This window comes from Pelodiscus sinensis, chromosome 3 (assembly GCF_052426305.1).
Source record: "Pelodiscus sinensis isolate ZL-2025 chromosome 3, ASM5242630v1, whole genome shotgun sequence".
NCBI classification, from domain to species: domain Eukaryota; kingdom Metazoa; phylum Chordata; order Testudines; family Trionychidae; genus Pelodiscus; species Pelodiscus sinensis.
Genome location: NC_143054.1, coordinates 26,787,694 through 26,794,932, shown reverse-complemented (window position 1 = coordinate 26,794,932; position 7,239 = coordinate 26,787,694).

The window sequence follows — 7,239 nt, the reverse complement described above, 5'->3', positions numbered from 1 at the left end:
AAATTCTGTTCCAGAGGACCTAAAGGCATGATTGAGGAGAGGACTGTCTTAGTTTTGGGCTTGAGTCTCATACCCTTCTTCATGTGAAGTAAAGTACTACTCGACAAAAGCTTCAGTTGATCTCAGTGGAAGATGTATTTCAGCCTAGGTGAGTAAGGGTGTTGGAATCTTAGCCTTTATGTAAAGAATACCTCACTGAAGGGTGCGGGGGAGAGAACAGGATGCATTCTGTTCTGAGCATGTCTGCTAACATAAAGAGTCATAGTTAACCAGAATTCACACTGAGAGTAACACTTGTACATTCAGTAAAAATCTACCCCTTTGTGCATGTTACAATCATTAATAGAGTGTTGGCTAACTTCTGTACCACACTCATTCATTCTAGATTATTTTCTGGCACACATCTAATATGCTGGTTGGTGGTTGTTTGAGAAATACAAATTGATCTTCATAGTGCCAACCTACAGTGTCATTAATATGAGGAAACTCTTGGAGAAATTAGCTTTCAAATGATTTGTGTAGCTGCAGCCAGAGTTTAAATTACTTGAAACTCTTTCAAATCAAACTCCTACAATAAATGTGCTTTATAGGAAAAAGCAGATTGTGATCTCTCACAGAAAAAAGTGATTTGGGGGAAGGGATGGGAACTCTTCTCATCCCTTCCCCCCCTCCCATACTCCCATACACACCCACCAACCTACCCCGAAAATTATGCAAACAGCTTATGTTGTGTTTGGGTAGAAATAGATTTAAGTTCACAACAACCTGTATGGTTTCTTTTTCAGTGCCAGTAATTATATAAAAAAATGTGGCTGACTAATGATTGCTCATTTGCAGTGATTTATATTAAACAATAAAGTATGCTTGATGCTGCTGTGAAGGAACCCTTTGGCACTGGGAGTCATTTTCTCTGTGCAATGCTGATGGAATGCTTTATCCTTGTGGCCTGAACTCTGAACTTTCAGGGACCCAGAACTAAACCTTAGAGGGACTGTTTTTCAAACAGTTGATCTTTGGCTTTTTTCAATTTAATCTTATGGGCATATTTTGTGTTCCTGAATCTAGTAGTAGTTAAGGACCAGACATCATAGAAGCTTTCCAATGGCTTTGTTAATACAGTTCCAGCCTGATTTGGATGCTAACTGTTATCCCACTCTTGGTATTCTCTTGAGCAAAGACTGCCCAACCTTGTTCAGTGAAATGTTGGTTTATTATATGGGTCAAGAGTCTAGCAAACTAGATGAAAACTTCATCCACAGATGATGAATGATATCCGGACCCAACCTTATAGCAGGCTGTCAGAGACAAAAAACTACCAGCACTGAAGTATTTACTGTGGTGTTTTTTAATGCAGTGTTACTTTCTTGCGACTTTCTTAGCTACAAACCCATCCCAAAGCGCACATACTAACTATAGTCATTCTTTCAATACAGTTGTGTTGCGTCATGTATACTGATCACATCAAAATATGGAGGTGCACCAACTCTGTGAAGAAACATTTCAAATTATAAATAGTCCCTGCTTGGAAAAAACAGTACAACCTGTTACTTGTGCTTCCAAAAAAAAAAAAAAACTCTCTCAAAAACAAAACAAAAACCACGCTTTCCTGGCAGGCAGCAAAAGGAAGGGTATGAAGTGATGTCAAGGAAAAATTACTGGGAAGGGAAAAAATACTACTCTTCATCCTGAAAGGATTATTAGAAACTGGAAATGTATGAGTGAGCTTTGTGACTAAGAATTAGGAATGACTGGTTCCTAACTCTAAATGTTTTGCCTAAGCTTTCTATAGGGAAAAAAACCTCATTAATATTAGTAACTGTCAATAAAGCCAACAACTTGACTTTTAACTGTCCTGTCCTTTCAACAAAAGCAAGTGTTACAGATTGTCACTTATATGATGAGGCAAATTCAGAAGCAAGTCTGCGAATCACAGTGCAAATTACCTGTGCTGTGGTACAATTTCATCTGTAGCACAAAGTATTTTCCAAGCAGGAATACTAAATTATAAGTTAACATGGGGCATGGTCTATTTTAACTTGCATACTTCTTAACATCCCTCTATTACATACTTTTCCTGCTACATCCTTGCCTTCCAGTTCCTTGACCCACTGGTTGAAATCCTGGCTCTACTGAAGTCAATGATTTTTTTTCCTATTGACTTTGACAGGAGGAAAGGGAGGGAAGGGGACGGTTGTTTGTATGTGTCAAGATTTAAAAATGCAGTGGACCAAATTCAGGGGATGTGTAAATGTTATTGGTGAATTGGGAGTGAATTGAAGGGACGAATTCTGCTTTGAGCTGTACTAGTGTAAACCCTTAATATTTCCAGTTAAAGGTCTTACACCTGTGTAACAGCACAGAATTTGGCTCTTAAGATTCTAAATTGGTATATTTGACACTCAGAATGTGCAGGAAGAAGGTGTTGGTATCACTAGCTTATAGTTCTTTAAATTCACATATACTTGCTTCTGAATCTGACTTAGCGTAGGCTTAGAGCAATGGATCACCACTGCCTGATACAAGTGTTTCTTAGCATACCATCTATCGCCTCCCCGGATGTAAAACTGATCTAGATATAGTAACTTATGGAAAGTAGTAGGTCAATTGGCTATCTGTTTCTGCACATGCGATTGTGTCTCTTCCACAAACAAGATGGTCTAGTTAAAGATATCTCCCTGCCAATATTCTGGGGTGCGATACAAACTAATGTTGTTGCTTGCTCTGTAACTCTGGGTGTCTGAAATGAGGAGGGAGGAGCCATAAGCATGGCTGTGCCAACACCCTACATGCTATTGTAATACATCACAAAGAATATTTTGTACAAAGGTTGTTTGATAAACTAATAACTCACTGGTAATTAATATTCTTGCATGATGTATGTACATGTCTATTAAAAATTATGGGTATATGCTGTAATTGACTAAAGTGTTTAAATCAGGCATATCAGGAGATTTGTTAAACAAGTCTATCCTAAAAAGAATATAGGTTTACCTTAATTTACATATGAGCAATAAGTAGAGCCATCAAACTAACAATGGACAGGAGGGGAAGAGATTTCAGGAAACAGAAAAATGTGGTGTTTAACAAATTCCAGTAGTGGAAGAAAGTGTGGCACTTCCTTCACCACCAGACTTCAGGTCACCTTCCTCACAGCTTGAATTAACTACTTTTGAGTGGTAAGCATCAGAAGAATCTATTTCAATAGTTTTCTGGTTTATAAAAGAAAGGGACAAAAAATCCAAAGTTCTCTCTTTCACATAAGAAACCGGTAGAACCAGCACTTGGGGCTTCTGAAGGAGATCCTAACAAGGGTGGGGGAACTGCCATCTTACTGGAAGAGTGTGGGTGAGGAAAAGCCAGCCTCTACCTTGCTAGATTAACCTTTTAGATATGTTTTTTATCTTTATTATCGCCGTGGTTTTGTTTATTTGGCCTCACGTAACCTGTGTCCCATGGTTAAGACTGTGAATCTTTTATGGAAGTCCTGGATTCCGTGACTTTCTGCAGCAGTGGGTGCAGCTGATCCTAGGGTGACATGAGCAGTCACTAGCACTGGCTGCTGCTCCGGCTGCCTGAGGGATGTGATACGGAGTGCTGCCCCAGATTGGTGGTTTGGGATCCACACTTGCGCAGCAGTGGCAGGACCCCAGGCCACCTCCCTCCCCCTGAGCAGCAACACCTTAAGCCCCCCAGAGCATCTAAGGCTTAGTCAGATATTTATAGTACAAGTCTTGGAGTGATCATTGACCGAGAACTTTTGTGCCTGGTCTGTGACTTTTTTACTAAAAATATCCAGGACTAAATCATAGCTTTACATATGGTTAATACATTTGCTTTATGTGTATTATATGTATATGTACTCCTATATGATTAACATATATCTGTTTGCAAGGAAAAGTATTGAACCCAGTTAATATGCTATGCTGTGCTTTTGTTTCTTTAAAAGAGCAAATTAATCTTATTTTGTTCTTCAAGTAGTGTCTGTGTGGGTGCTCCACTGTAGATGTGTTTGTGTCCCTGTGCTGCTGAGCAGAGAACTTCGGTAACAGTGTCTATTAGACCAGCACATGTGCTGCTCTCTTGGTATCCCACCATGATACTAGTCTTCACACACAGGATAACCCCCCTCAGTTATTTCTCAAATACACCTGACTAGAAATGGAGCTTTTCTCAGTCCCTTACAACTGCTGCTGTCTATTTGCATTTCTGTAATTAGTTACCTTCTTACTATAGTGTAGTTGTCGTTCTTTATCCCTTCCCCCCCTCTTATAATAGTAATAATGATTAATAATAAACTTTATTTGCTTTTCCTGTTGTTTTTCTTCTTCTTTGAAGACCCTTCCCCCAGTGTGGTATGTTTGATTCACTGGCCTTCAGAAGTGTCTCACCTTTGTAAGGATGCAATCCCAATTGCAGATAAACACCCCCAGTTCATTCACTGCTTTGGAGAAGGCCACATCCAGCAGAAGAGTGGTCTCCGCCAGCTACTCTTGATCTCAGAAGGACAGATCTCAGAAGGACAGAAAACTCTGTCAGATTATCTTCATGGAGGCAGCTCTCAGACTCTCCCAGGACCCGCACCATGAGCCATCTAGCAGGCAGAAGTCTTCCCCACAGCCCTCTAGAACTAGATTGTGGTTTGAAGAAACAAGCTGTTGACCCTTGTCACATCTCATGTAAGTAGAGTACAGCATGTGCTGTCCTAAAGGACATTGCTACCGCAGTTCTTCAACCAGCAATAAAGGCATGCAGACATGTACAATGGAGCACCCATAAAGACATGCATCATGAAGAATCTTTGTAACTGTGTGAGGAAGGTAACTTCTTCCTTTCTCTGAGTGGTCCAGGAAAAGACTGGACACTTCAGCCGGGACCGGACTGAGGCATGGGTGAGCTGGGCAGCTGCCCGGGGCACCAACCGATGGGAGGTGCCTGATGGTGCCGCACGCCCAGCTCCCGCAGCACCGGCGCCGGCCAGCAGCACCCTTCCTTCCACAGCCACAGGGCCACAGCCACAGGGCCCGACGAACACCCCAGCAGCGCAGGCTGGGCCGGGCTGGGCAGCACATGCACCATGCGCTCTGGGGGCAGGCCTCGGGGTGCGCGCCAGCGGCCGTGGCTGGCCCGCTCGTGCTGTGCGCCCTGGGGGGCAGGCCCGTGCCCCATGGGCAGGCTTGTGCATGCACCGTGCGCCCAGGCCCAGGGCACCAAAAGGGCTCAGACCGGCCCTGCTTCAAGCCACACAGTTTGGCGAAACTGAGGATTGGGAAGTGTGTTGGGGTCTCCTTGCTGGTTGTAACCTAGGCTGCTACAAGCCAGAGAAGGTCTATAGACAGGCAGCTGGAGTCAGGCTAAGTCTACATTAAAGGGGAAGGTTGAATCAAGATATACAACATAGTAGCCTTCAACTTCCTGAAGGGAGGTTCCAAAGAGGATGGAGAGAGGCTGTTCTCAGTAGTGACGGATGGCAAAACAAGGAGCAATGGTCTCAAGTTACAGTGGGGGAGGTCTAGGTTGGATATGAAGAAAAACTATTTCACTAGGAGGGCGATGAAGTCCTGGAATGGGTTACTAAGGGAAGTAGTGGAATCTCCATCCCTAGAGGTTTTTAAGTCCCAACTTGACAAAGCACTGGCTGGGATGATTTAGTTGGGATTGGTCCTGCTCCGGACAGGGGCCTGGGCTTGTTGACCTCCTGAGGTTTCTTCCAGCCCTATGATTCTATGAAAAACAAAAAGTAGTCCTGTGGCACCTTAAAGACTAACAGATTTATTTGGGCATAAGATTTTGAGTAAAACCACTTGCATCTGATGGCTATTCCAGCACTAGGATTCTATGATTCTATACACAACTCCAGCTACATTAATTCTGTAGCTAGAATCAATGTACAGTACCTTGATTCAAGTTTCCCTGCCATCCTCACAGTGGGAGGTTGACAAGAGCAAATGCTCCTGGTGGCTTTCCTCACAAGAGCAGGAGTATCAATTGCCAATGGAGGTTCCCTCTGAGTTTGATTTAGCGTGTCTTTACTAAACCTGCTAAATTGAACTCTAGAAAATCAATTGTGACAATGTGGATCTTCCCCAGAATGAAGACATGGCCTCAGACTTACTGAAGCAGGGCTAGCTGTATAGCACACAGATACTGAAGTATGGCCTACATGTTTGTTGCTGACTATGAGGGTATGTCTACACTAGCCCTCACATCGATCTAGGAAGGCTAATGAGGGTGACCGGAATTGCAAATCAAGCCCGGGATTTAAATATCCCGTGCTTGATTTGCATGTTCCCGGCCGGTTGCCATTTTAGAAAGTGACTCGCCCGAAGTAACTGCCCGAATCTACACGCGGCAGTGAAATGGGATTCCGGAATAAAGCCCTAAATCAAATTAGGTGGTATTCATCGTGGAATGAGGTTTACCACCTAATTCAATTTAGGGGCTTTATTCCGGAATCCTGTTTCACTGCCGTGTGTAGATGCGGGCAGTTACTTCGGGCTAGTCAATTTCTAAAATGGCAACCGGCCGGGAACATGCAAATCAAGCACGGGATATTTAAATCCCGGGCTTGATTTGCAATTCTGGTCACCCTCATTAGCCTCCCTAGATTGATCTAGGGGCTAGTGAAGATGTACCCAGAGTATCCAAGGCAGAGAACTACAGTAGCAGAGCATTGTGAGGCATTCAGGGTTACAGGATAAGAGGTGACAACATCTCACTAGTGTGGCTTTCACTCCAAAGGGTTAACACTTCCCCCACCTTGTCCCCTTGTATCCTGGGACCAGCACAGTGATAACACCACTGCAAACATTTAATTAATTTCTAAAGTAGTAGAGATGTAGCTCTGTTAGTCTGATCTTGCTAAAACAAAAGGAAAAACTACGTAGCACTTTAAAGACTAACAAGATGGTTTAATAGGTGATGAGCTTTCGTAGGGCAGACCCACTTCCTCAGATCATATTCTGAAAGAGAATTGGCATGACCATATATACCAAAGGAATACAATGAAAAAAGTGAACACATTATTAAACTGACAAATCAGATTTAGAACAGAAGGTGGGGCAAGGGAGAGGAAGGGAGGGAGGGAATAGCTGTTTATAAGTCAATGAATGGCTAATCTGGGGTGATAAGTGGAGAAGCTGTCTTTATAATGTGTAAGGTAATTAGTATCTTTGTTAAGGCCCATTTGTAAAGTATCAAATTCAAGCATCAATTAAAGTTCTGAAGTTTCTCTCTGTATTC